Below are 7967 nucleotides of genomic sequence, written 5' to 3'. Positions count from 1 at the left end.
CTCAATGCTGCCAGGCCCTACTGAAGTTGTACAGAATGTGCCTCAGAATCCTCCACCAGGGATGGGGAAAGGGGAGTGTTTATTTACCAGTTCCCATCCCCTGTTGAGCAAGGGTTACTCTAGAGGTGTTAACACCCTTGAACTTCCAGCTTTGCACACGACAAAGCATAGCCCAGAATCTCAGTGGACAGAGAAGCCCGGAGGAGAAAGCAAGTGAAAGGAAGTACCACGGAAGTGTGTCATTTTCTCAAAAGTTGTATCCGTGGCACAGCTGATTGCCACAGCCATTTGAGCAAAGTGGTGAACCAAGGGGTTGTAAAAGGTATTCGACACGTTTTCCTTACTTCAGTATATACATTCATTACATAAGATATTTGCTCTATGATTGGGTATGTAAATTTTCTGTCATCAGCACTGGGTTATTGAGGAGATTAAGTGAGATGTGTGTGAAAGTGCAAAATACAAAATGAAACTGAAAAATACAAATCATGCAGAGTATAACACTATACATCTATGCTGAGATCTCCAAAGGTAAAGGTCAAACAATGATTGAATAATTTTTTTAACTCATCACTCTATGGCTAGTTTTGAAATCAATGCCTCTATCATTTCACAATATAACTGTATCCAGATTTCAGCAGAGGAAAATCACCTTGGGAAACCAACAGGGCAGACATGACAAAATTCCAAATTGATTGTTAATGTGACCCTTTGGATTGGACAAGTCTATGCAATTCATCTGCCCAAGGCTCAGTCATTTGGTTACTTGCTATCTTGGATGCTGTAACCCTAATCTTCTGAGGTCAAAATTAAATAGAACAGAATAAAAGTTCATCCTGACTAGGTTAAAATATGAGCCAGTTTGGCACTTCCTATATTTAGTGGAAATCAATCTGTGCTCTTACTTTCAGAACTAAAACACAGTTTTGAAATGTTTAATTTTGATTTCATTTTCTTGCTTTACGTTTGAATCCTCACTCTTTCACTTACTCACTATGGGATGTTGGTCACATTATTTAACTTCTCTGAGCTTCAATTTCCTCACTGCAAAATTGGGATAACATTAATATTTAATCCAATGAACTGCTATGAGGATAACTGTAATGTGTTTGGAAGAGTTCCTGGAACATAAAGGCATTCAATACATCTTAACTGCTATTATCATTATTTGTTTTGACAAAGATCTGTAGCTTTATTTTCTGAGTGTTTAAGTGTAATGGTTATTTCTATTAATCCAATTTAATGATGAGCTGTGCTAATCTAACATTTCATATGAAATATAAAGGCTCTGAGAATAGTCTTGATGTCGTGACTGAGGGATAAATTTAAAATCTTTTGACCCTCTGAGGAGCCCTCTGACATCATGAAAGCACATAGCCTTTCTAAAGTTGATTTTCTAAACAGAAAATTGATAGCCCTGTCCATATCTGGTTTAGAAACAATTTGAAAATGTCAAGTACCTTGGAAAGGAGGAATGATTTCGATGATAATGCTGTGTGTTTATAAAAGTTGTCTCTTCCAAAAAAGAGCTTGAAGTGCCTTGTGTGTTTATTCTATGTACTTCACCTGCATCCTGTGAAGGAGGTTTGGGCACACGTAGTATCTGTGTTAACAGATCTCTGTATCACAGATTTATCTAAAAGGATGTAAATCTAGCCCAGTGGAATAGAGTCTGACTCCGTTTTTTGATATTTGCTGAAATCTTAAGCCTCACCCTTCCTTCTTTCCCTTCTGCCTCATTTCTGGACAAGCTGATAAGAAAGTCTGGGTGCTCCCTCCTTTGGTGCTGCTGGGAAGTTCAAACCACACAAGCCCCTGTCTGTGCACAGGAGCCCTCATGCCAACCTCACCCTCTAACCGCCATGTAAACTCCACACAAGCCTCTTTTCTCTGCTTTTTTCAGACCAACTTGAGAGGCCTGCCCTGCTCTTTCCAGAAAGCCTCATTATATAAGTAATAAATCTTTTCATACTCTTTTGCTGTGTGTCATCAGTTTTCACGTTCCAACTGAATTTTGGGGCGGGGGGTGGGGCCCATCCTGTTTCTTCAGAGTGGCTACAACACGCAAATATTGGCTTGAATTGAATGGAACCAAGATTCCTTGGAGAAATGGCAAAGTCCAGGTTTGGCGCAAGGGAAATATAAGGTAAGTCTGGGATATTTGTCGTGCCCTAAAGCAAGGAAGTGCTCAAAGACTAATGGGGTCATGTCAAAAGAATGACAGAAGCCAGGATGAAGGAACTTCCACTTGCCAAAAGGGGACAATTTGAGCACTGAAAAGAATAATGATGCCGATAGATCATATCACATTGAATATAAATCTATAATTGATACAGAGAGGAATAGGGAAAGAGAGAGAGAGAGAGAGGAGAAATAAAGGGGGAAAGCTCTTCCTTATAGATTATTCACTAATAAAGGTAGAAAAAAGGAGGGAATTTTTAAAAGTTACCATTTTGCAGTCAAATGTGATTCCATCAGCAATCATCAAAGAATACTAATGTAAAATGTTGTTGGGGTAACAGGCTGTTCACATGGACTCAAAGTATTATCCTATGGATTATGGGTTTTTTTTTTTTTTTTTTTGCTGTGGAAGATTCACCCTGAGCTAACATATGTTGCCAATTTCCTCTTTTTGCTTGAGGAAGATTATCTGTGAACTAACATCTGTGCCAACATTCCTCTATCTTGTATGTGGGTTGCTGCCACAGCATGGCAGCTGATGAGTGGTATAGGTCTGTGCTTAGGAACTGAACCCAGGCCACTGAAGTGGAGTGTGCTGAACTTAACCACTAGGCCACAGGGCCAGCCCCTGGATTATGTGTTTTAATTGCCAAGTAAAATTAACATTTATAATAGATATGCGATACAATAAGAGGTATACAACATCACCTAGGTACTATATAGTATTTATGCCAAAATATTTAACCTGAATCTAATGGTGAAGAACAATTAAATACAGAATATAGGCAATAACATAAGACAACTGTCCTGAATTTATCAATTTCGTGAAGACAAAAATAAAAATATAAAGCAGAGTGCTCTTCTGGAAGGGATTAAAGATATTAAAGAGACATAACCAAATACAATGTATGAATCTTGATTTGATCCTAGATTGAAAAAGTAAAACAATTCTAAAAGACAATTTTGGTCAATTGGGAAAATTTGAATGTGGATATATGAAAGTGAAGTTGTGGTTATTTAGGAGAATGCTCTTGTTCATAGCAGATGTGTGGTATTTAGCCATGAACTGTCATGGTGCCTGGAACTTATTTTCAAATGTTTCAGCAAAAAACTATATATATTCTGAGCCAGCCCTGATGGTCTAATGGTTAAAGTTTGGCGCTCTCACTGCTTCGGTGGCCTGGGTTCATTTCCCCATCATGGAACCACACCATCCGTCTGTCATTTGCCATGCTGACATGGCTCAGTGGCTCACATAGAAGAACTAAAAGGACTTATAACTAGGATATACGACCATGCACTGGGACTTTGGGGAGAAAAAAAAAGAGGAAGCTGTTAGCTCAACAGATGTTAACTCAGGGTGAATTTTTCCCTGCCAAAAAAAAAAAGTCTATATATTCTTATGTAAAGGCATAGAGGATTAGCCCAGATATAGAAAGAAAGAAAGGAAGGAAGGAAAAAGAAATTAAAACTAGTGGGACAAAATGTTAATATTTTGATGAATGGTATTTATTGTTCTCTTCTTTCAACTTTTTTCCAGGTTTTAAGATTTTTAAATAAAAAAGTCAAGGTAAATCTCAGAATGAACAGCAATAGAAACAACAAAGGAACGTCACATGAGTTCTGTTACTACCAAAATTCCTGTCTTATTTCCTCTGAAAGCTTAATAGATTTGAACAGAATGTAGTATTTGTATTGGGAAGTTATTCTTAATGCATAAAATAAATAGTAATTATTATTATGTCAAAAGATCTACTGCACAGCGACACATGTTCATGAATCAATGTTATCTTCCTCTGTCTCTGGCATCTATTTGAATTACGTTGCCTGAAAGCAGAGTAAATATGTACTCTCTGCCAACAAGGACAAATAGACAACTGACTTGGAAATCAAAAGATTTATGGTGGTTGCAAATCTCCTTATTGTGGTACCTCGTTAATATCAGATTTGATTTGAGAGCATCATGCTTGAACGGCAAATGAACCCTGACTTTTGCAATTGGAGAGCCACTGGCAAGACTCACCTGCGATTAACATTTCTTTGCTCAAATAAGAAGGACTGCTTGAGGATGACATTTCTGGCTTGTTCAGCTTGCGTTATTACATCTGAAAACAGCAGTAATTCCTCGCCTGATCCTGTGCCCTGAGAAAATAATTGGTGAGCTCATTATCTTTTAAGAACCTGGAGGAATTTATCCTGTTAAGACTGTGGGCAAATGAGTAGTTTCCTAGCTCTCTTTGACTTTGTAATGCCTTTCCACAACTTGTGATTGTGTTGCCCTTTACCATATCTTTTTCCCTTTCTGTAGTCCTTTTTTTTTTTTCTGAGATGACAACTTATTTTTCTTCTCCTCTGCTAAAAGACTCTCTGTATGAAGAGGGATTGTCAGTCGGTGCAGTATTATGAACTCAGGACAAAACACAATTGTAGCAGAATACTCCAGCGTTACATATTCCATCCTTGGCCCATGTGAGATGCAACTATTACAATCATATTCTATGTTTTTTCACATTTATAACATAGCATTTTTTGTACTTGCTTGTTTGTTTTTTTTTTTTTTAATGTTCCTTGGATTCCAGTCTTTGTTTTGCCACAAATCATTTCTGCATGGTAGAGACACAGCTTGTTCTACATACAACGAAAACTCAGAAGCCAGTTTATTGTACTCAATGAATTTAAGGAATATGAGTTTTGGTAAAAGTAAAACTTCCTTATAAAATAATTATTTGTCTCTGAAAACTGGAAAATTCCTGTTGAATGCATACTTTCAAAATGAAACCAAACCGTTATCTCAATATCATATGAGTGTTTTCAGATATCTAAGAGAGAAACCTAAAATCAGATTCAGAGGATACAGGTTTGAATCCTGACTTTGCCACCAGCTATGTGTAGCCTTTGAACAAACTGCCATGCTTCTTTGAACTACAGGTTTTTGAAATGGGTACAATAATCCCCACCACACAGGGATATTGTAAGGGTAAATTATGATGAGGGTTATCGATGAGCCTGGAAATATTAGGCATCCAACACATGTTGGTTGACTTTGAATCTATTGAGAATCCCTAATAGCCAAGTAACTAGTTTGGAAAGGAAATTCACATCCTGACAAACTGTAGCTAAACAGTCTTATCTTTACCTAACAGAAAGTCTGGAGGTAATACTGCTCTTCTTGGTTCAGAGATTCAATAACATCAGGGTTGGGCGGCATCTCTGTAGATTACCTGGCCTTTCCTTAATGGTCATCACCCAATGAGGGCTACATCTCCTGTCATCAAATCTGTATTCTTGGCAGAAGAGGAGTGAAAGAGCAGTGACTCATGTTTGTCCCTTTAATCATGAAACCAGAGATTTCCCAGAAGCTCCAGTTGACTTCCACCTCTCTGGCCAGAACTGTATCACGTGGCCTGATTTGGCTGTGACGAAAGATGGAAAGGGAATGTTTTGCTTTCCCAGCTCTATTGGAGAGGGGCAAGGGAGGAGAGGGTTGCGGATAGGGTTGGGGTTAACTGAAAAATCGTGCCTGCCACGTGGAGCTATTTGAGGAAATAGGGAGGCAGTATAAGAGCATGGGGTTTAGATGGCTTTGATCAGCTTTGCCAGTTACCATCTGGTGACCTTAAATGGTTTACTTAAAGTCTCTGAGTCTCAGCTTCCTTACCCATATTAAGGAGTTAATCATCTTTCGGGGTTGCTGTAAAGATTATGATATATATTGTGTATATAATACATACATATTATGTATTATATGTATTCTATAAACTGCATATACAGTATACACATATATACTGGATATATATACAGTCATGCATTGCTTAACGACAGATATATTCTGAGAAAAGTGTCATTACGCAATTTTGTCATTGTGTGAACATCATAGAGTGTACTTACACAAATCCAAATGGTATAACCTACTACACATCTAGGCCATATGGTATTAAGCTTATGGGACCACTGTAGTATATGCCGTTCGTTGTTGACCGAGACTTCATTATGTGGCACATGACTGCATATGTATACATAGACACACATACGTATGTATATATCTCTCCAGTGTCTTGTACATTGCAACTATGTAATGAATTATAATTACTGACAAAAGAGTTTTTAAAAATTACATTTCTGTTGTGATGACCACTTGGCAATGATACAATACATAATGAGTTAACCTTCTATTAGAGATTTAAATGCATAAAATTAAACAACAATATTAGAAAGAGTGGAGAAAAACTTCATAAGGGAGACAGAAAATCCCAAAGACCAAAAGAAAAGATGGACGTTATTGACAACTGTCATGAGGTAATCTTGGAAGCTTCCCTTTTGGCTGATGTGCTCCAGACAGGAATCTTTGTGGTGGCTCCTTCAAGGAGTAGTACTGAGTCTTCATAAAAGCAGGTTTGATAGTTGAAACAAATTATTTAAAGTGATGATCCGAATCATGTATTAGTGGGGGGAGTTTAAGTTTAATTGATTTAAGAGAGTACGTATTCTAAGGGGTTGAATTTTCTGTTTGAAGAATTAAATGTTCGAAGCATTTCATTTACACTGGTTGTAAAAGATATTTGAAGTGAAAGTCTTGATTCTTTCACATCTTTTGGAACAACAGTCTAACAATGTTTTGGAAGAATATCTATCGATAAGGAATCAGGTATAGGTTTTTATACCTTTTGGAACAGGGATATGTTAACACAAAAAAGTTCCTGCAAATTGGGCCACTTGACTCTTAGCTAATAAGCATTCATCTCAAGCTAGGACTGCCAGATAAAATACAAGATATTCAGTCCAATTTGAATTACAGATAAACAATGCATTCTTTTTCATTATAAGCGTGTCCCAAATATTGCATGAGACAGGCTTATACTAAAATAATATCCACTGCTTATTTGAAATTCAGATTTAACTGGGCATCCCATGTATTTATTTGCTAAATCTGGCAACCCTATGACAAGCAGATCTGAAAAGCCGCTTAAGTCAGTTACAGGAACCTGGCTATGTCCTCCAGAGTCCAAAGAGAAAACAAGACCTCTGATGAGCAGTCATCATTTTGTTTTTCCCACTTTTCCCCAAAACAAATTGTTCTTCCTTTCTAGATCTAAGGGTTGCAAAAACAAAACCTTGTGTGAATACAGTTACCCTATTAGCTGATGAGCATTTCTTTACTATGATCAAATTTATTTTTTATGAATCTTCTAGGTAGTAAAATGACCTGGAGGATAGGAGTAGGGGAACACAGAAAAGTTTCTGCTGCAGAAAATTGCACCAGATTTCATGGCACAAGAGCTGCATTTTTCACAAGGATCCATCACAATTAGTATTGTGACTTTTCACAATGCACTTATCCCTTATACATTTATTCTCTTCAATATATAATGGGCATAACATTTACCTCATAGGATTTTAGCTGATATAAAATGAGGTTATTTAAGTAAAAACACATTATAAATGTGAGTTCTTATTAAAAGTCAGAAGCTAAAATTAGGATCATATTCAAAGTCAGAAGCTAAAATTAGGATCATATTCAAGAGAAGTTCTTGTAAAATTAGGCCTAATTTTGGCATTTAAAAATTTCTAGGAATTTATCCATTTCATCTACCTCTAAAAATTTATTAGTATGCAATATCTAGCTGTTCATTAATTGCTGATATTATGATTGTCTACCTAAAAGAACTAATAGAATCCAGAGAGAAGCTATTAGAACCAATATGAGTTTTACAAAATCGTTGAATACAATATCAACCTACAAAAATCAAAAACATTTCTCCATGCCAGCAATGATCAACCAGAAAAGT

This window comes from Equus asinus, chromosome 9, assembly GCF_041296235.1.
Source record: "Equus asinus isolate D_3611 breed Donkey chromosome 9, EquAss-T2T_v2, whole genome shotgun sequence".
NCBI classification, from domain to species: Eukaryota; Metazoa; Chordata; class Mammalia; order Perissodactyla; family Equidae; genus Equus; species Equus asinus.
The sequence above is the reverse complement of the archived record's forward strand: the minus strand, read 5'-3'. Positions refer to the sequence as shown.